This window comes from Aegilops tauschii, chromosome 1 (assembly GCF_002575655.3).
Source record: "Aegilops tauschii subsp. strangulata cultivar AL8/78 chromosome 1, Aet v6.0, whole genome shotgun sequence".
Lineage (NCBI taxonomy): Eukaryota > Viridiplantae > Streptophyta > Magnoliopsida > Poales > Poaceae > Aegilops > Aegilops tauschii.
The window spans coordinates 339,377,888-339,400,574 of record NC_053035.3 but is presented as its reverse complement, the minus strand read 5'-3'; the positions used below and the strand labels follow the sequence as shown (position 1 = coordinate 339,400,574).

Below are 22,687 nucleotides of genomic sequence, written 5' to 3'. Positions count from 1 at the left end.
TCAAAATCGATTCGAATTCAAATTCAAAATCTAGCAAACAATAAAAGTTTTGAAATATTAAAACTAAAATGTTCGGTTTGTGGCAAATAATCCATTCTAAATGTCGGTGAAGAAACCACACTCTTATAAAATATTTAAATACTATAAGATGAATAAAACAGTAGCGAAAACTATTATTTAAATACTTTTGAATAATAAATATTTACAAAACTATTTTAGTTTCAGTAGCAAATTAATGTGGCAGTGGCATAATTGCTAACATCAATTTAGGTGCCACTTCAGTATATTGTTAACGCTAGAATAAGCAGCAACTAAAAGAAACAAAAAAAGAAATAAAGAAAAATAAGAAAAAGTGAAAAGCCAAAACAAACAAAAGAAAACAAAAGGCCCCAACCCCCACCTGGGCCTCGGCCACCCGATCGGCCCAGCCCAACTTCCCCCTTTTCCTTCAACCTCTGTTCATCAGAGGCTGGGTGGCCGACGTGCGCCCGTCCACGCCGCGGATCGGCCACGTGCCGCCAATCCGCCACATCCCTGACATCTACAAGGCACCCCGAGCCCCCAGGCGAACCCTAGCGCGATTCGTTCCCTCCCCGCGCCGCTTCCCTTCTCCCCCACGCGAATCCGAGTATAGCCATCGCCATGGATTTGCTGCCGGCGCGACCACCGACCTCCCCTCGCCGCTCTATTGTGTCCAGCCGCTCCGCAGTGTTCCACTACACCCTCTACGCCAACGAACGCGACCCGGGAGCCATCACCGCGTCAGGATCGAGCCGTCTTCCACCTCTACATCGCCGTCCCCATCGCCGGAACCCGTCGCCGTCGAGCTCTCCCCCGAGCCCGCTTTGCACGTCTACAGGCTCACCGTGAGCATCTAGTCCCTTCCCCTCTCACTCCCGCACGTATCCACCACCGTAGTCGTTCGCCTGCTCGAGGCCGAAGCCGTCGTCCGCCTTGGCCATGAGCTCGTCGTGGCTGTGTGCGCAGCCCAGCTCACCGCGGCCAAGCCTTGCCCCAGCCTCGCGCTCCGCTATGCGCGGCCGCGCCCGCGACTGGTTGTGCCCGTCCGTGCTCGCGTCCGCTCCCGCTGCTCTGTTGCTTGACTGCTACTCTGCTTACTGCTGCTGCGTTTTGCTGTTGCCTCTCCTCCCTGCTGTCGCTCCTTACTGCAGCTGCTTGCGGCCTCGTCCAGGGCGCGCCCTATGCGGCCCTGTCCACCGCCGCATAGCCTCGCGCCGCCGCTGCCTTCCGCTACGCCCAGCGCTGTAGCCGTCCCGGGCCGCCGCTGCTAGTTTTGGCCGCCGGTGCTCCTCTGTGAGGCCGCGCGCGCGAGGCAGGACAAAGCCGGTTGGCTCCCTGCCAATGGGGCCCGACCCCCTGTGTAATTAAGGTTAATCCCCTATTAGCCCAAAACCCCCCTGCTTAGATTATTAAGTTTAATTAATTTGTTAGTCTAGACCCTATGACATGTGGGCCCCGTTGTAAATTATAATAATCAGATAAATTAAAAATGCCTAAGTCTATGACACGCGGGACCCATTCACTGGTTGACCCAGTCAACAGTTGACTGTGCTGTTGACTTTGACCTGGCCCCACATGTTATTGACTGTGGCTGGCACAAAATTGGGTGACAAAAGTATTTCACTGTTTATTATTCAAATTTAATAATTCCAGAAAATCATTTAAACTTTGAAAAATCATAGAAAATAATCCGTAACTCAGATGAAGAAACTTTCTACATGAAAGTTGCTTAGAACGACGAGACGAATCCGGATACGCAGCCCGTTTGTCCGCCACACATCCCTAGCATAGCAAACACGCAACTTTCCCCCTTCGGTTCATCTGTCCGAAAACGCGAAACACCGGCGATACTTTCCCGGATGTTTCCCCCTTCGTCGGTATCACCTCCTACCGCGTTAGGGCATACCTAGCACCGCGTATTGCCACGTTTTGTTTTGTGATGCTTTGTTTGCTCCGTATTTACTGTTTCTTCCCCCTCTTCTTCCTCGGTAGACCCCGAGACAGGCGCTGATGCCACCGAGTACGACTACGTCACCGACGACCCTTCTTCCTGTACAACAAAGCTTCCAGGCAAGCCCCCCCTTTGATCACCAGATATCGCCTATTCCTTCTCTCTACTGCTTGCATTAGAGTAGTGTAGCATGTTACTGCTTTCGGTTAATCCTATTCTGCTGCATAGCCTGTCATTGTTGCTAAAGTTGTTACCCTTACCTGCAATCCTAAATGCTTAGTATAGGATGCTAATATTCCGTCAGTGGCCCTACACTCTTGTCCGTCTGCCATGCTATACTACTGGGCCGTGATCACTTCGGGAGGTGATCACGGGCATATGCTATATACTTTATACTGTTACATTACTTATGATACTGTTCGGAGATGGGGGCTGAAGGGGCAGGTGGCTCCATCCCGGTAGAGGTGTGCCTGGGTTCCCGACGGCCCCGACTGTTACTTTGTGGTGGAGTGAGAGGGCAGGTTGAGACCACCTAGGAGAGTGGTGGGCCTGGCCCTGGTCAGCGTTCACGGATACTTCAATTAACACGCTTAACGAGATCTTGGTATTTGATCTGAGTCTGGCCACTGGCCTATACGCACTAACCAACTACGCGGGAACAGTTATGGGCACTCGACGTCGTGGTATCAGCCGAAGCCTTCGTGATGTCAGTGACTGAGCGGCGCGCGCCGGATTGGAATGTAAGCCTGCTCTTGTATTAAGGGGGCTAGTTCTGCTTCCGGTCGCTCACGCAACGTGCAGGTGTGCAATGGGCGATGGGCCCAGACCCCTGCGCCATAGGATTTAGACCGGCGTGCTGACCTCTCTGTTGTGCCTAGGTGGGGCTGCGACGTGTTGATCTTCCGAGGCCGGGCATGACCCAGGAAAGTGTGTCCGGCCAAATGGGATCGAGCGTGTTGGGTTATGTGGTGCACCCCTGCAGGGAAGTTTACCTATTCGAATAGCCGTGTCCCTCGGTAAAAGGACGACCCGGAGTTGTACCTTGACCTTATGACAACTAGAACCGGATACTTAATAAAACACACCCTTCCAAGTGCCAGATACAACCCGGTGATCGCTCTCACACAGGGCGACGAGGGGAGGATCGCCGAGTAGGATTATGCTATGCGACGCTACTTGGTGAACTTGCCATCTACTCTCTTCTACATGCTGCAAGATGGAGGCTGCTAGAAGCGTAGTCTTCGACAGGACTAGCTATCCCCCTCTTATTCTGGCTTTCTGCAGTTCAGTCCACCGATATTGCCCCTTTACATAGATACCCATGCATATGCCTTGCTTGCGAGTACTTTGGATGAGTACTCACGGTTGCTTTTCTCCCTCTTTTCCCCCTTTCCATTCTACCTAGTTGTCGCAACCAGATGCTGGAGCCCAGGAGCCAGACGCCACCGTCGACGACGACTCCTACTACACCGGAGGTGCCTACTACTACGTGCAGGCCGCTGACGATGACCAGGAGTAGTTTAGGAGGATCTCAGGCAGAAGGCCTGCGCCTCTTTCGATCTATATCCCAGTTTGTGCTAGCCATCTTATGGCAACTTGTTTAACTTATGTCTGTACTCAGATATTGTTGCTTCCGCTAACTCGTCTATGATCGAGCACTTGTATTCGAGCCCTCGAGGCCCCTGGCTTGTATTATGATGCTTGTATGACTTATTTATGTTTTTAGAGTTCTGTTGTGATATCTTCCCGTGAGTCTCTGATCTTGATCGTACACATTTGCGTGCATGATTAGTGTACGATTGATTCGGGGGCGCACAAGTTGGTATCAGAGCCGACTGCCTGTAGGAATCCCCCTTTCCACCTCCTTGGCCGAAGTTGAGTCTAGTCATTGCAAAACTTTTACTAACATGGCTGTGTGTCTTACGGACCCACGTCGCCATTGGGTGGTATCTGGATCTTTTACTCCTCGTCTATACTCTGGGATTCTGATCTCTCTTCTATTTGGGTTAAATGGTTTTGCTAACTCTAACTCTAGGTTCTCGTAAATACTTTCTCCCGGAGAGCTCCTTCATTCCTGATGATGGCCGGTTTCACCAGAAGATTTCGAAGATACTCTTCCATATTCTCTCGAGACTTTGCGCCCACCGCTTTTGCTATTCCCGACCAACGATAAACCCTTATGGATAACTACATACACTTGTCGTCCATAGCTTCATTTCCAATTGTTCTTGTTATTACAAGATACGCTGAAATACTTTGTGCCTACAGCCTTGCAGTTACTAGCCACATAAATACCCCTATGGATAATTCCTCGCACTCACCGAGAATCCGCTCATCCATAGCCGTTCATGTGTTTCACATAAGTCCTCGAAATAACATTCGATTTTCTGAAAAGCCTCAACAACCCATTGCTCTTGATTTCCTTGCCTTCCTGCATTATGGTTAATTCCATACTTCTAGTAATCTCCGTTGACATCCTATGTCACTATCATTTTGAGTCACTTGATTCGATATGTTGCGAATGCTCGCAATCCTCAATCAAATCCTAGAATTCATCCTTCCGGCTCAGACGTCATTTTGAACATGAGCTGGTTCTCGACCAACCGAATTGCCGTCGGTTGTACCCCTAAGTCTACTCAACTTATCCATGCTTAATCAGAGCGTTTGCTTCTGATCCCTTGATTTGGAAATCGCAATTCCTTTGCATTTGAGATTTGAATTAGTTAGTTATTCCCACAATCTGATGCCTTTGCATTCTTTCTTCCTCTGATTGAGTACCAATACTCACGTCAGCTCCGTTATGGACCGCCAAACCCATTGCTGGGTTGTTATCCGATGGTATCATTCACATTCAAATCTTGTGAGTTCTTTCCCTGATGCATAATGCTTTGACAACCATGCTCTACTTTCGAGCTTGTGTTAATTACTCCTAAAAATTTGTGGTATATGTTTCTAAGATGCCCCGATGGGTTGATCCTATGCCTTCCTTAATCTCTGCGAACCCGAAAGTTTTTACGGGTCATACTCCTCTGATAATTCACCAGGTGGGTTTTGACACTGAAATCATTTTTATCTAGAGCCGTGAATGAAAGGTTATGCATTGAAGAAGTGGGAGTCGACCTTGAACTTTGTGTTCATGCCCATGGACACGATGTAGATCTTATCATGGAAGCTACTCGTAAAGTAATTATTCCCTTGGTATAAGTTCATCTTATATGTGGGATCTGGTCTTCTGCAATCTTGGTTCCGGCCATATTGATATTCTTTGATTCCTTTTCTCGGACAAGTTGAAGTACTTGTCTTGTGCAGATCATTACACCTATCCAACCTCTATTCTGCTCCACCTTTGAGTATACCCTCTGGTAGCTCGAGAATATCACGGAACTACATAACTTCTTATGAGTTCTTCGCCAACTATTATTCTCGTCGATTCCAATTTTCCCCCGAGTTTTGAGTTATTAGTCACCCGAGAACACCGATAAGTGAATCGATTCCGCACTCCAATTAAGTACGCTAAGTAATTTCCATTGCTTATGAGTTTAATAATCCTTCAAGTCATTCCTAGCCTGATTGGCTATATCCTTATTGTGCTAAATTTTAATTGTGCTACCTGGTCCTTATTCCCGGAGCACAACCTTCGGCGATGAACTAAGCTTTCGTCAATTTCCTCGTCTTATCATTTCACCTCGAACAACAAACTTGACCCTGAGTTTGTGTAGTATCTATGGTTCTGATAATCTTTTGTTGCATCAGTCCTTTTGCTTGATGCAGTCGCTGATCAATTGCTTCTTCGTGGATCCTCTCGACAACAAATTGTCGTGATCATCATCAACATTTTGACTCCTTCCAGGATATCAATGGAATTCTTGATGATAAGTGCCATCCCCGTTCCTTGGTAATTTGAGTTACCATCGACAACATCCTTACCTTCCTTTCATCACAAACTTGATCATGTTATGGAGCTCCTTGCTAACCAGCTTATGTTATGTTCTTCCTTGGAGTATTACCATCTTTTAGGTCAAGGATATTGTGAGAATTGCTCCACCTCTTGAGAATTCTTGATATAGTAATACTTCTCGCCATCTCCATTTGTTTTCTGATCCCCGTGTTGTTTCTAACCTGAATACCGACAATTGAACTATGATGCGTGAATTCAAAACTTCTAGCAATCCTATTGCTTTGGACTTAATGGTCGATAGTTCATTCTTAGACTATTGGTTATCGAATCACCGTCCCAACATTGATCATGCTACCTAAGCCCATATTTTGGGTGCAGCTTTCCACCAATGTTTAATTGAGTATGTTTTCCTCGAGCATACCTCATTATATCATTTGATCTGACAAATGTTATCTCTTTGTTCACATGATTGTGGAAATCCATCTTTTGGAAATCTTGATGAATTGTCGTTTAGTTCATCAGCCACCCCCTCATCCACTCCTTAGTTTAATGATGAACTCTTGTTTCGGAACTCGCTTCCATAGATCATTTCCGAGAATCTCACAGTGTCATCTCGTCAAATTTTGTTGCACCTTCTCTTCTCGGGCATCCTGATGTTTGAGGTATCCTGACACCAATCGGATCTGAATCTCGGTCAGATATGATGGTTGGGACATATTTCCAAGAGTTATAACATTGGTATCTACATAACCCGGTAAGGTGGTGTCTTTATTTAGCACCCCTGGCCAGAGGACCTCTTGTTATAGTTTTCTTTTTCGCAAGGCTAGCCATTCTTCCATGAGGAAATTGTAAGACTTATTCTACAAGTTGTTCCTGATGGATCCTTCGTGTATCCTAAGTCTGACCTTGCTTGAAGACCCCGTCAATGCTATCTCGAAGCATGACTGTGGTACTCCGATCTTCAATAAGAACATTTGAAGCACCATGCTAAATTTCCTTTATCAATTTTTCAAACACCGTTGTTTGGGTAATGTCATGAACTTCCTCTCCCCTAACCTAAATGATTTTCTACATTATATCCTGTCATGGATATCATGCTCTGCTTGTCCTTGGGAAGGATATACCCCTGAATTATGTGTTTAAACACATTTTTCTTAACATTGTTCTGTTTAATTTCATAATCATATTATCCTTTCCATTGTTTGGTTTGACCTTTCTTGAGGTCTATATGATCTAAGCAGTAATATTCTCCTGCTTATGTAAACACCTCGATGTACAATTCTGTCAGTAAGACCCTGTTACTTTTGTTGATGACATTCCGGTAACCACCGATGGATGAGAACTTTGCCTACTGGTCCGCCTCGTTTCAACGAGCAGGAAAATGGTTCTCTTCGTCCCTCGCCCTTGGTACCAACGATGCTGCCAACATAACTGACCGGTTATTCTCTGACATGCCTTGCTTACATGATCGTGCAAGACGTCACCCCTCTTCCTACTTTTTACCCACATGGTGGGCCCATAACCCACAGTTCCACAGGATCGAAACGTGACTCTCATGTACACCCTCGATTTCCAAAGTGATTCCTCGCGCTTGACTTCGTATGTAATTCACGGGGTCACCTTCCTTGTAATCTACTTTGGAACCAGACACAATACTTATTCCCGTTGATTTGAACCCCTTTCATGCCCCGTTTCAGGCATTGAACGTTTGTCTGCCCGCTTGAAACTTCCCAGGATACCTTCTTATTTTGCTCTTGATATTTTCTCAAGTTTCAATTCGAGAGTTACTTTCCGCCACCTTCCTCGATGTTATCGACCAGGTAGTCAACCTTGCATAGGTCCGTTCTTTCGGAATAACCACCCTTTATTCTTTCGTAAGACGATGGAGTTCCTGAAGGAAGGGCCACAACTTCATCATGATGACCTAAAGCAGAGAAATGAAGAAATCAACATAGTGGATTGACCTCTTAGAGAAGAGCAACCAAGACCGAGAAGACTCGTTAGAATTTCGTAACCAGAACCTTCCCCCATTACTCCGCCTCTTAAATCTCGGGACGAGATTTCTTGTAGTGGAGGAGAATTGTGACGCCCGAATAATTAGCTATAGTAATCCCACGTTAATGATGCCACGTCACCACGGTTACAGTTGCTAATCTCGCGCTAGTTCGAAATCGATTGGAATTCAAATTCAAAATCTAGCAAACAATAAAAGTTTTGAAATATTAAAACTAAAATGTTCGGTTTGTGGCAAATAATCCATTCTAAATGTCGGTGAAGAAACCACACTCTTATAAAATATCTAAATACTATAAGATGAATAAAACAGTAGCGAAAACTATTATTTAAATACTTTTGAATAATAAATAATTACAAAACTATTTTAGTTTGAGTAGCAAATTAATGTGGCAGTGGCATAATTGCTAACATCAATTTAGGTGCCACTTCAGTATATTGTTAACGCTAGAATAAGCAGCAACTAAAAGAAACAAATAAAGAAATAAAGAAAAATAAGAAAAAGTGAAAAGCCAAAACAAACAAAAGAAAACAAAAGGCCCCAACCCCACCTGGGCCTCGGCCACCCGATCGGCCCAGCCCAACATCCCCCTTTTCCTTCAATCTCTGTTCATCAGAGGCTGGGTGGCCGACGTGCGCCCGTCCACGCCGCGGATCGGCCATGTGCCGCCAATCCGCCACATCCCCGACATCTACAAGGCACCCCGAGCCCCCCGGCGAACCCTAGCGCCATTCATTCCCTCCCCGCGCCGCTTCCCTTCTCTCCCACGCGAATCCGAGTATAGCCGTCGCCATGGATTTGCTGCCGGCGCGACCACCGACCTCCCCTCGCCGCTCTATTGTGTCCAGCCGCTCTGCAGTGTTCCACTACGCCCTCTACGCCAATGAACGCGACCCGGGAGCCGTCACCACGTCGGGATCGAGCCGTCTTCCACCTCTACATCGCCGTCCCCATCGCCGGTACCCGTCGCCGTCGAGCTCTCCCCCGAGCCCGCTTTGCACGTCTACAGGCTCACCGTGAGCATCTAGTCCCTTCCCCTCTCTCTCCCGCGCGTATCCACCACCGTAGTCGTTCCCCTGCTCGAGGCCGAAGCCGTCGTCCGCCTTGGCCACAAGCTCGTCATGGCTATGCGCGCAGCCCAGCTCACCGCGGCCAAGCCTTTCCCCAGCCTCGCGCTCCGCTATGCGCCGCCGCACCCGCGAGTGGTTGTGCCCGTCCGCGTCCGCTGCCGCTGCTCTATTGCTTGACTGCTACTCTGCTTACTGCTGCTGCGTTTTGTTGTTGCCTCTCCTCGCTGCTGCCGCTCCTTACTGCTGCTGCTTGCGGCCTCGTCCAGGGCGTGCCCTGTGCGGCCCTGCCCACCACCGCATAGCCTCGCGCCGCCGCTGCCATCCGCTACGCCCAGCGCTGCAGCCGTCCCGGGGCGTTGGTGCTATTTTGGCCGCCGGCGCTCCTCTGTGAGGCCGCGCGCGCGAGGCCGGCCAAAGCCGGTTGGCTCCCTGCCAATGGGGCCCGGCCCCCTTGTGTAATTAAGGTTAATCCCCTATTAGCCCAAAAAACCCCTGTTTAGATTATTAAGTTTAATTAATTTGTTAGTCTAGACCCTATGACATGTGGGCCCCGTTGTAAATTATAATAATCAGATAAATTAAAAATGCCTAAGTCTATGACACGCGGGACCCATGCACTATTCATTGGTTGACCCAGTCAATAGTTGACTGTGCTGTTAACTTTGACCTGGCCCCACATGTCATTGACTGTGGCTGGCACATCACTGGGTGACAAAAGTATTTCACTGTTTATTATTCAAATTTAATAATTCCAGAAAATCATTTAAACTTTGAAAAATCATAGAAAATAATCCGTAACTCAGATGAAGAAACTTTGTACATGAAAGTTGCTCAGAACGACGAGACGAATCCAGATACGCAGCCCGTTTGTCCGCCACACATCCCTAGCATAGCAAACACGCAACTTCCCCCTCCGGTTCATCTGTCCAAAAACGCGAAACACCGAGGATACTTTCCCGGATGTTTCCCCCCTTCGTCGGTATCACCTCCTACAGCGTTAGCGCATACCTAGCACCGCGTATTGCCTCGTTATGTTTTGTGATGCTTTGTTTGCTCCGTATTTACTGTTTCTTCCCCCCTCTTCTTCCCCGGTAGACCCCGAGACCGGCGCTGATGCCACCGAGTACGACTACGTCACCGACGACCCTTCTTCCTGTACAACAAAGCTTCCAGGAAGGCCCCCCTTTGATCACCAGATATCGCCTATTCCTTCTCTCTACTGCTTGCATTAGAGTACTGTAGCATGTTACTGCTTTCGGTTAATCCAATTCTGCTGCATAGCATGTCATTCTTGCTACAGTTGTTACCCTTACCTGCAATCCTAAATGCTTAGTATAGGATGCTAATATTCCATCAGTGGCCCTACACTCTTGTCCGTCTGCCATGCTATACTACTGGGCCGTGAACACTTCAGGAGGTGATCACGGGCATATGGTATATACTTTATACTCTTACATTACTTATGATACTGTTCGGAGATGGGGGCTGAAGGGGCAGGTGGCTCCATCCCGGTAGAGGTGGGCCTGGGTTCCCGACGGCCCCGACTGTTACTTTGTGGTGGAGCGACAGGGCAGGTTGAGACCACGTAGGAGAGAGGTGGGCCTGGCCCTGGTTGGCGTTCACGAATACTTCAATTAACACGCTTAACGAGATCTTGGTATTTGATCTGAGTCTGGCCACTGGCCTATACGCACTAACCAACTACGTGGGAACAGTTATGGGCACTCGACGTCGTGGTATCAGCCGAAGCCTTCGTGACGTCAGCGACTGAGCGGCACGTGCCGGATTGGAACGTAAGCCTGCTCTTGTATTAAGGGGGCTAGTTCTGCTTCCGGCCGCCCACGCAACGTGCAAGTGTGCAATGGGCGATGCGCCCAGACCCCTGCGCCATAGGATTTAGACTGGCGTGCTGACCTCTCTGTTGTGCCTAGGTGGGGCTGGGACGTGTTGATCTTCCGAGGCCGGGCATGACCCAGGAAAGTGTGTCCGGCCAAATGGGATCGACCGTGTTGGGTTATGTGGTGCACTCCTGCAGGGAAGTTTATCTATTCGAATAGCCGTGTCCCTCGGTAAAAGGACGACCCGGAGTTGTACCTTGACCTTATGACAACTAGAACCGGATACTTAATAAAACACACCCTTCCAAGTGCCAGATACAACCCGGTGATCGCTCTCACACTGGGCGACGAGGGGAGGATCGTCGGGTAGGATTATGCTATGTGACGCTACTTGGTGAACTTGCCATCTACTCTCTTCTACATGCTGCAAGATGGAGGCTGCCAGAAGCGTAGTCTTCAACAGGACTAGCTATCCCCCTCTCATTCTGGCTTTCTGCATATCAGTCCACCGATATTGCCCCTTTACATAGATACCCATGCATATGCCTTGCTTGCGAGTACTTTGGATGAGTACTCATGGTTGCTTTTCTCCCTCTTTTCCCCCTTTCCATTCTATCTGGTTGTCGCAACCAGATGCTGCAGCCCAGGAGCCAGATGCCACCGTCGACGACGACTCCTACTACACCGGAGGTGCCTACAACTACGTGAAGGCCGCTGACAACGACCAGGAGTAGTTTAGGAGGATCCCAGGCAGGAGGCCTGCACCTCTTTCGATCTGTATCCCAGTTTGTGCTAGCCATCTTATGGCAACTTGTTTAACTTATGTCTGTACTCAGATATTGTTGCTTCCGCTGACTCGTCTATGATCGAGCACTTGCATTCGAGCCCTCGAGGCCCCTGGCTTGTATTATGATGCTTGTATGACTTATTTATGTTTTTAGAGTTGTGTTGTGATATCTTCCCGTGAGTCCCTAATCTTGATCGTACACGTTTGCGTGCATGATTAGTGTACGATTGATTCGGGGCCGTCATACCCATATAGGTTAAAAGGCCAGCCCAGTCAAAGGCTCGTAGTACTTACTCAGGTACTAGTGGGCCAGCCCAATAACGGCTTGCTTAATAAAGGCCCATTACGGCCCGAAGCCAGATCTGGCCCGTTAATTGTTTGCCAAATATTTGGACCCATTTACGGCCCGAAGCCAGATCTGGCCCGTTAATTTGTTCGTCGAATATTTGGGCCCAATTACAGCCTAGTGACTTTCGGCCTGTTAGAGGCCCGATGTAGACATGGGCCCATTTCAGCCCGGTGTGACTTTCTGCCTGTGAATGGCCCGTGCTGCCCATGGGCCATATATGGTCCGACGGGACATCGGTCCCACTAACGGCCCGTGATAAAGGTGGCAACAGTTAAGCCCAACGTGACTTTGGGGCTGTTAAAGGCCTGTCGCATAATTCGGACCGTTGATGTATGTACTAAGCTTTCGGCCTCTTAAAGGTCCATGATATCAGTGGGCCAACTAAGGCCGAGATTTGTTTCGGCCTGGTTACTGCCCGTGATGTAACTGGGCCCAAAAAGGCCCGGTCTACATTTCAACCTGCTGAAGGCCCGTCAACGACTAGTGAAAATTGAGGCCCAATATGCATTTCAGCCTGCTAAAGGCCCATGGTTTCATCTGGGCCGTAATAGGCTAGTACAATATTCAGCCTGTTAATGGCCCAACGCTACCTGGGCCAAACTAAGTGCTGGGTCCACAAAAGGCCCAACTAAAATATAGGCCGGTGTAATTTGTGGGCTCGCGCAAAGTGTGAAGGCCCCAATCATTCGGGCCCATGAAAGATGCAGGCCGGCCCAATTGTGGCCCGCTAAACACTAGGCCCGTTAGAGGCGAATGTTTCGGCCCGGTCGACTACGTCTGATTTTTTTTCAGATAGCGAATGATGGCAGTAACTAGTAGGAATTAAGAACAAACCTACTCTATACAATAAAGAAATTACGGTGTAGTAACTAAGAATAAACCTACACTATACAATATAGGATTTATGGTATATTACATCCACTGGGCATCGAAGTTCGCCACCAGTGATCATAAAGCGCAACGAAGAAGCAGATTACAAAAACTGGGCACCATTGCAGCATAACAAAATAATACTGAGCCGGGACCACTTCCAAGACAGTTCAAGAAAGGTTAGCCTCGCACGGGAACTGCTGCGCAAGCTGCTGAGCAAGGCTGTGAGACCGGCCTAGCATGTCGGTCATAGCTTCCAGGTGTAGCTGTTTAGCGATGAGGTTCTCATTGGTGTTCTCCACAATCTTTCTTAGAGATAGGACTTCAAGTCGAAGTTGAGTTGCAGAATGCCTTTCTGCTAGAACTTGGGACTGAAGAAGTCGAACTGATTCAGACAACGAATTCTGTGAGCTTGTCTGACTGCTAGTCTCAAGTAACTTGAACACTGCATCAAGACAAGACTTTGGGGTTGTCTCACTATCTTCAAGATGTTTTGCCTTCTTCGCTGCAATATATGTTGGGTTTGTCTCACAGCCTTCAGCAGACTTGGGAATGCCATCAGGCATATCACCCTGAAACAAAGCAGAGAGATGACAGGTTTTGCACGTGTATAAACAAAGATGATAACCGTGCTGTCAATTCCATCCAATTTCAAATTAGAAAATAAAGAGTAAGTTCAAAATATCAATAGCATAATTTGGCATTGTTCATAATGCGGGGAGCTTCACCAAACTACTGGATTACCATGTCAACATAACAAGCATAGATGAAGGGCAAAGAAAATCATTGTATCTATTTTGGTTAATGTGCATGGCAGGTTGTTCATATCAACAGCCACATCAGTAAGATAAAACAGGAGATGACAAGGTGCAAATGTGGGCTGCTTCACCACACACAGAATTATAAATCCAAAAAAACAAGCATACATATTGCGAGTATTGAGTAATGTGCATGGTATGAATAAGGAATTTGGTTTTACAAGTAAAACTTAGAACTTACGGTTCTTGCGAACATGCGTTTTGGTAGAAATAGCAGTAAACGATAGGGAGTATGAGCAAATTAAACAACAGTTGAGGATAAAGGCTTTAGAAGGACTGACTTACATTAACAGTTAACACCGGCTTTATAATGCCCTTCTCCATGTCAAGGGAAGGATAACTCAAGAATTTCAGCACAAAATCTTCTTCATAAGCATTGCCTGTACTCTACATTTTGTAGAGAGTAATTATAGATATGATAATACTAGAAGGGATAGAGGATAATGAAGATGAGATGTAGATTGATGCTACATAATCAACTACCAATCCCTGGAAGTACAAGCATTATAGGACAAAATGTACTGACAAGAGCAATGGGCTACACTTCTGCACTGGCATTGTCTGTGTATTCTACTTTTTGTAAGATTAAATATAGATTTGATCTTTTTTAGTAAATGGTGGGCGAGGGAGATAAGATGCAGAATGCTACACAATGAACCAATCCCTCTTCCCATAATACAAGAGTGTTTTGAACACTGGTGTATTGTACAAAACGTTCTTATATTATGGGACGGAGGGAGTAGCTGTTAATGTAAGTACAGTGATAGACGACGTTCAGTCCTTACAAGAGGACTGCATAGCTAAACCTCTTCAAAAGCATTGGGTGGATTCTAAATTTATGTAAGAGTCCATACGGATCTTATAATGTCCACCAAATGGACGATAACGAGGCTAACATGTGAAGTGATGCTACATAATCAAACAGCTATGAAAGTAAGTATGGTCATATAGGGCAAGAGGTACTCACAAGAGCAATGCAGTGTGTAGTATAGTTGCGAGATTCTGTGGTCCCTTTAGAATGAATGTTCTTCTACTAACAGTTTTCGTACAAGTGCGACGTTAAGGCAAATGCAGAAATGTAGTTCAAATTGTGATGTGATATCATAGATAGTACCTTACGCTGCAGCCGAGACCAATGTGTAACAAGATTATTCCAGTCACCGTCGGATAAATGTAGCACCAGAGATTTTACAGAAATTTCGTTTAGAGGTTTGCCATCGAAGGGCGCTTGCCTCAGGTAGGAACGATACTTCATCAACGAGTGCTTGTAAAGCGCAACCAACCCTTGCTCGTCTTCACAATCCAGTTTGGTCCTCGCCTATTTAAAAGAATGAAATCTTGTGTCTTCTGTCAGCAGAAACATATGCAGTAATGACCATGAATAACATTAGTACATTACTTACGCGTAAGTTGCGGAGGAAGACTGGAAATTGTTCTGTGTCTGCGGTATAATCTTTCCATGAAGGAAAGATGCGCACAAAGTTCCTGACAACAATATAAGCTTTGTCTTCTAAACTAGGAAGAAATGGAACAGGGGTCCTATTTGCTGCAATTGGGGCTCTCTCTGGTTCGAAAAGGGATTTGGCAACTGGATTTGGTGTACTCTTTGCTGGAATGGGGGTTTTGCGTCGTACAGCTGGTGCTATGTCAACTGGCATAATCATAATGTTTGCTACAGTTGGGGTCTACTGAGTTGGGGCATCAGAAATGACCAGTGTAGTAGGGCTAGAGTCTGCTAGAGTTGGGGTGTTTTCGGGTCAGGTGATATTGCAACTACACCTAATGGGCTATTTGATTTATCACGTGCCACTAACTTTTCCAAATACTTTGCTTGTGCTCCTCCACGATCAGCAATCGCCCTCTTCCTTTTGAACGTCTGATACACAAGAACAACATTTGAATGGATAAATATGGTATGATGACAAATGGAATATGTACTGAAAATGGATAAGCAGGGCGTATTCACAAACACGATGTGTAAACTAAGCTAATGGCAGTTCAAGAAAGTAGAAGCAATGCAAAGCATCAGTTGCAAGATATGTGCGACAAATATAACCTTGGAAAGTCAGAGCAAGCACCTTGATGGGTGAATAAGATAGGGCATCTTCCTCTGACTCCTCCACTAGGGAGCTACATTGACTTAGGTCTCCCTCTAGCTTAGAATCACTGTTAGGATCATATTTTGAGCAAGAATCTGTAGGTGGAGAGCGTTTGCATTGCATTGCATCCAGACTTGATTTCAGTCCCTTAATGCCAAGTTTGACAGCCATGGCATTGTTCTGCTTTATTCTTTTCATGCGCGCAAGCTCATAATCATTATGATGCTGTTCAGAATCTGAGATTCATGAAAACATAAAAAGTAGTCAGATTATCTATGGAATGCATTGCGGATTCAACTCGAAGAGTGTCTCCCTATAAACCCCTGCATATGCAAAGTTCACCCCCAACCATGCTGACCAGACCACACATAAAAATACAAACCCCTTATGTCTCTATAACAGGCAGACACACATTTCAAAACTGAAGTAGGAACATTAGAATCATATGAAACTCGTATTTGAACAAATAAACTAAGGAATTATGAGTGGCATAATGTTTAGCTTCAAGGGTGGAGTGTTGGTAGTGCGACACAAAGCAAGTAGGCAGATTGTATTCAATGTAAAAGATCGAAGCCTATGTAAAAGCTGGAAATGACACTTTCTTTCTATACAATGCAGTGTTCGTTGCCCACACATGATGGAAGAGATGACATAGAGAAATACTATTCACTCGTGTCTACGGTTGCAGTATTTAGAAACAGGGTGGTCGACCCTAAAAGAATATTGACAAGAAATATGACAAGGCAAGCATAGATGTAGTGAATCAATCATTTACTTGTGAGCTTACTAGGACAAGTATGCAGAATTGTAACTACAGTAAGAGACCGTCCAAAATCTGAATCAAGAAGTTTGTCTAGCACTTATTGTTTGCAACTAATCGACGTGAATAATTGGATATTATATCGAATGAGTAAGAAAGACAAGTAAAATTGTCAACAAACCTGGCTTGCAGTAGTAATCTGGGTCAATGTCACTACGACCAACAATCCAAAATGACTAGTGTCTGTTCCTAGGGCCGGAATTTTGAAAACCCTATGAACTTTACAGGTACTAAAGATTACCGAAATACATCTGAACCATTAAGTGTAGGTAGCACTAAGCACACAACAAACCCTATTGACAGTCCTGCCTAATGAGAAATGAATCAATTAGAAATGGGTGATGAGGATTGGCTGTTGAGTGCTGAGGACTTATCTCAGGATAAATCGGGTTGGCTTAGTGGGTGCTGCACGCCTGAGCCCTGAACGGGCTGGGAAGGTAGGCACGGCGGCATGCCCGGGCAGCGGTGACGCTGTTGGGCGAGCGGCTCCTGACCTCCTGTTAGTCCGGCGTCTCCTCCTAGAGTCATGCCGTCCGGGGATGGCAAGTCGCCGGCGAGGAAGGCAGCTGGGGGCGAGTAGAGATCGGAAGCGCGCAGCAAAACAGAGGGGAATCGGGGCCTAGGACGACCCAAAATCCCAGGGTGGGCCGGCCCACTGTGGGCACCCTGTAGAGATACACACCCGAGCGGCGAGCATGCATTTTCGAAACTAATTTAGAAACATTTAGCTGACCAATTAAACGAATCTGTTTTAATAATATCAGATTCGTATTTGAACAACTAAGCTTGTTTAACTTGATGGGTCGAGCAGTGCTATTATGACACAAGCACGTATTCTGAACGTATAGTGATCATAAAAGGGGGAAACCAGAGAAATGATATTTAGCAGCCATTGTTTGCTTCGAACTAAGAACTAAATTCTAAGAGCTGAAAAGAAAGTAGAGTAACCAAGTTAAGATCTATTTTCTAGTTGAGATCAAAAAGTTGAGGAGATACGAAGTACCACCTCTCTTGCGGCGCCGTGTAGGCATCGGGGGTGCGATGGCTGTTGGTGGCGTTGAAGCAGATCTGCGACGGTAGACGGGTGCATCGGGGGATAAGTCCCATTGCGGTGGAAGAGAAGGTCGTGTGAGCGGCCCTGGCAAAGAGGACGACGGCGCCGATGAAGCGAGAGGACATGATGCAAGGCTCTTGGTCCGTCGCCGTGGATGAGAAATGTCCATCTCTAGCAGTGGATGACGTGGTCTTGGTAGGCGCTCTGTCATGGTGGAGGACGGTGGCGATGGATGTGGTGGAGGATGGCGGCGATGGATGTGGTGGAGAACGGCGACGATGGATGGGGTGGCGGACGGAGGCTGGTGTGGGGATGGTGTTCTAGCGCGGACGGTGTATGAATGGGAAAATGGAGGGAGAGGTACGGGGAACCATGTTTTTGGGACGCGCCTGTCTGAAATATGGGAAAGTTACGAACTTAGCCCCCATTTAAAATTTGGACGTCTCGTAGGTTGGGGATACGACGGTAATCTCGCATCTCGCCAATATTTCCCAGAGCGATTTCAGGCGAGGAGAGGGTGGTTGGCGCCCATGGTTGGCTCCCACGGTGTATGAACGGGGCTGATAGGTAGGGCGGTTGTGTCACGTCTGAGTGAAGTTACAAACCTGCCCCTATTGAAAATATTTGCCTACATCGATTTCGGCCAAGTCGAGTTTGTTTTGCCGCCCACCGTGTATGAATGGGGAAATGGAGGGAGAAGCAGAGGTCTTTCGGACGAGCTTGAATCAAATGCGTTTTGTCGCCCATGTTTGGCGCCCACCGTGTCGGAATGGGCTCAGAAGCGGTTGAGGGAGTCCTGGACTAAGGGGTCCTCGGGCGTCCGGCCTATTATCTATGGGCCGGACTGGTGGGCTGTGAAGACACGAAGGCTGAAGACTGTACCCGTGTCCGGATTGGACTCTCCTTGGCGTGGAAGGCAAGCTTGGTGACCGACTATGAAGATTCCTTCTTATGTAACCGACTCTATGTAACCCTAGATCCCCCCGGTGTCTATATAAACCGGAGGGTGTAGTCCGGAAAGGATATACTCATTACCATAGTCATTCAGGCTAGACTTCTAGGGTTTAGCCATTACGATCTCGTGGTAGATCAACTCTTGTAACACTCATATTCATCAAGATCAATCAAGCAGGAAGTAGGGTATTACCTCCATAGAGAGGGCCCGAACCTGGTTAAACATCGTGTCTCCCGTCTCCTGCAACCATCGACCTTAGACGCACAGTTTGGGACCCCCTACCCGAGATCCGCCGGTTTTGACACCGACATTGGTGCTTTCATTGAGAGTTCCACTGTGCCGTCGACGAAAGGTTGGATGGCCCCTTCAATCGTCGATAGTGACGCCATCCATGGAGAAACCTTCCTCCCCGGAAAGATCTTTGTGTTCGGCGGCTTCGTACTGCGGGCCAACTCGCTTGGCCATCTGGAGCAGATCGATAGCTATGCCCCTGGCCATCAGGTCAGATTCGGAAGCTTGAGCTACATCGCGGACGGCCGCGGAGACCTGATCTTCGACGGATTCGAGACCGCGATGATCGCTCCCCTCGCTCCGATTAACATGACTTAAATCTGTCATCGGATCACATCCAGGAGATGGTTCTTGTTGCTACAACGGCCTTAGAACCAGAGCAGATCGTGCCATCCGAGGCCATAGAGTCCCGGCGTTGGAGCCGCACACAGACTCGGCACCCTGCAATATTTGCATCAACGAAACTCCGGACTCGTCTCCGGCTATGGGTTCCGGGCCATGTACTCCTGCGGACAACGAGCTAGATCGGTTATCGATTTTCAAATTCATCGCCGCAGACATCTTCTAGCACTCGCCTTTGGGTGATGTGCTAAACTCTTTAAAGAATTTGTCCTCGGAGAAGGACTCATAGCCGAACTATGTTCGGTTCGAGCTAGAGGCTGATGATGGGGAATTTTGCTTCCCACCAGCCACCCACTTCATAGCCACCGTCGATGACTTAACCGACGTGCCTGATAATGGCTCCGAAGACATTGACGGTATAGACGACGATGCCGACAAGGAGCAATGCCAAGACCCGCCAGTCACCAGACGTGGGACGGCCACCCCCTCGTACGACGTTGACACACTTAAAAAAGCTGGCGACAATGACAAAGGAGATCCAGTTGAGAATAAACCTCCTGAGACGCAGTCTAAGTACCGGTGCCCTAAACGCCGCTCCAAGTCACATTGCAGCAACGCTAGCACCAGAGAAAAAAGTACTCCGGACGACGCCGAATACAATGAAGACCCTGTTGGAGCAAGATCCGAACAGGAAGAACAAGAAAACGGGCAAGCCAGCCCCGATGAATAGGCCCTGCCCAGCGACAATTCGGAGGACGGCAACTACCTTCCGCCCTCCGAGGACGAGGAAAGCATCGGCGACGAAGACTTCATCGTACCCGAAGAACCCTTCGAGCAGGAGCGCTTGAAGCGCAGGCTAATAGCTACTGCGAGGAGCCTGAAAAAGAAGCAGCAGCAGCTTCAAGCTGACCAAGACCTACTTAACGACAGATGGACCGAAGTCCTGGCCGCCGAAGAATACGGCCTTAGTGGCCCAGCCAAAAGCTACCTGAAGCATATATCGCTACCTCAGTCTGATGACAAGGTGTTGGAGCCCGTGCCATCATCACACAAGGCGGCAGGTCGTCGACAACTCTGTCTGGATAAAGAGGCAACTCAAGCCGAATACCAGACCGCCCCACCTCGCCGTAAAGACAAGAATAACACAACTCATGGTTGTACAGGCGACCTCCGACGGGACTCGGATAGTAGAGCAGGACACGCAAGATCAATCTATGGATCGCGAGGGCATGCCCCGACATGCGACAAAGGCTACCTATTCGGATGTGACAAACCTAGCCACGCCCGAGACGAAAACCGCAAATGGGCTCCTTCGGAGTTACGTCGCAGTGTGGCCCAACTTAGAGGCGCCGCACACCCTCTTTGCTTCACTGATGAAGTAATGGATTATGAATTCCCCGATGGATTCAAACCCGTCAATATTGAATCATAGGACGGAACAACCGATCCCGCGGTATGGATAGAAGATTTTATCCTCCACATCCATATGGCGCGTGGAGACGACCTCCACGCCATCAAATACCTCCCACTAAAGCTAAAAGGACCAGCTCGGCACTAGCTAAACAGCCTGCCTGAAAATTCCGTAGGCAGCTGGGAAGACTTGGAAGAACTAAGCCACATTGTCCAGCAGCCCGGGGAGTCAGCCAGGAAGCTCTGGACTCGGTTCTTAGTCAAAAAGAACCAAATCGTCGACTGTCCGGATGCGGAAGCCCTTGCGGCCTTTAGACACAGCGTCCGGGATGAATGGCTTGCACGCCACCTCGGACAAGAAGGACCTAAATCCATGACAGCCCTTACTTCTCTAATGACCCGCTTTTGCGCGAGAGAGGACAGCTGGCTCGCTCGTAGAAGCAACATCACCAGCGACCCGGGCACTTCCGAAATCCGAGATGGCAACGGCAAGCCACGACGAAGCAAACACAATAGTCGCAATGATAATGAAAGATCACGTGACACAGCGGTCAACGTTGGATTCAGCAACCCAAGCCCGGTCAACGGAAGAAGCCATTCAAGGTAAACCGAGACGAACCATCCATACTAGACATGATATTGGACCAACCCTGCCAGATTCATGGCCGCCCCGATAAACCAGCTAATCATACTAACAGAAACTGCTGGGTCTTTAAACAGGCCGGCAAGCTCAACGCCGAACACAAGGGGAAGAGGCCGCCAGGCGACAGGGACGACGGAGAGGTTCACCAATGAAATGCCGGGGGCCAGAAGCAATTTCCACCCGAGGATCAACAACTCCCATAAGCGAAAATAGCAGTCCGGCTTCCGCCGCCCACCTCGTACACCTGCAAAATTTGTGTCGCGCATACATCACTACGCACTCAAGATACCATGGGCATTGGCGGAAGCACACTACGGACAAGCCTGCAAGCATCCCCGTAACATTTTTATCCATTTTCCATTTTATTTCTTCCTTCACTATCTCTTAAAAATAGGTGACGAACAGGACAAACATCTAAAAACTGACTCTATTGGAGTTCGGATCCGTACACTCACCTAAGGGGCTACTTCCATTAAGGATTCCCCTCGCTGAGGACAGCGGCGCAGACGTGCGACAGGAGGTCCAAAATAACTTTTTGTAGACCACACTCTTTATTTTGAGCCTGTACTATGCCTCTTCCTCCGCCTTCGGCCCCGAGCATGTCAAATAGCCGGGGTTGTGGCCTTTATATATAAAGTAATCATTGGCATACAACTCAGGTCCCAGTAAAAAGTATCCGAATTAATCATCCGTGTTGTTTCGCCAATGAATATGGCCCCCATGGTTGTCTCACAGATATACCCTGGCATAGCACGCCAGGGGCTCGGTATGGGAACAAATGAGTTGCCAACAAAAGTCCGAATAGCTCTATAGCTTACTTCGGCGTCGCAAGTTTGGCCTTATATGCATCAGCTCCGAATCATTGTCTTGGGTCAATAGTTGGGTTGCCCGGCTCCTGTGCTTGCTACCCAACGTTCCGCTCCATCGGCTAGGGTAGTAAAGGGAGAACTACTGCGATTGTGCTTCCGGTTCATCCGATCAAGTACCTCGGTAGAGAAAGCCGAAAACTGACTGTCATGATGCGGCGAGAGCTAGTCAACCACTTGACGACTTACTAGAATCTTTAGCGATTCTCCGTGTCACACGAGGGATCTTTTTCAGTTCAACTATGTAAGGCGCCATATTATAATACGCTGCATACATACCAGGGGCTATGTTGTAGTCCCACCATAAAACTCCTATGGCTAAGTGAAAGTGTTAACGCCCTATAGTCCGATTGCCTAGTTCGCCGCATTATCACCTCCTTCATGGACCAAGACGTTGGATAAAGAGTGATTAAATGCTTTTCCGAACACCCCCGTAATTCCTACGAGGGGGCTGAAGCCGACGGCTGGAAAACTTTCAGATTATATTAAAACGACTGCACGGGAGGAATACAAGCTTTCAAGCAAAACATAAAAATAGATTAACTATAAAATTGTCTTTTACAATTATCATACACCTCACTCGAACATTAT

At 47.7% G+C, this 22,687-nt stretch overlaps 1 long non-coding RNA gene across 1 annotated transcript; it reads left to right on the top strand.

Annotated features, from left to right (window-relative positions):
* Window positions 1-589: 589 nt before the first annotated feature.
* On the top strand, window positions 590-3,699 carry LOC141023716 (uncharacterized). Its single transcript, XR_012185806.1, has 2 exons — window positions 590-866; window positions 3,378-3,699. It is a non-coding gene; the product is annotated as an uncharacterized lncRNA (long non-coding RNA).
* Window positions 3,700-22,687: the final 18,988 nt, after the last annotated feature.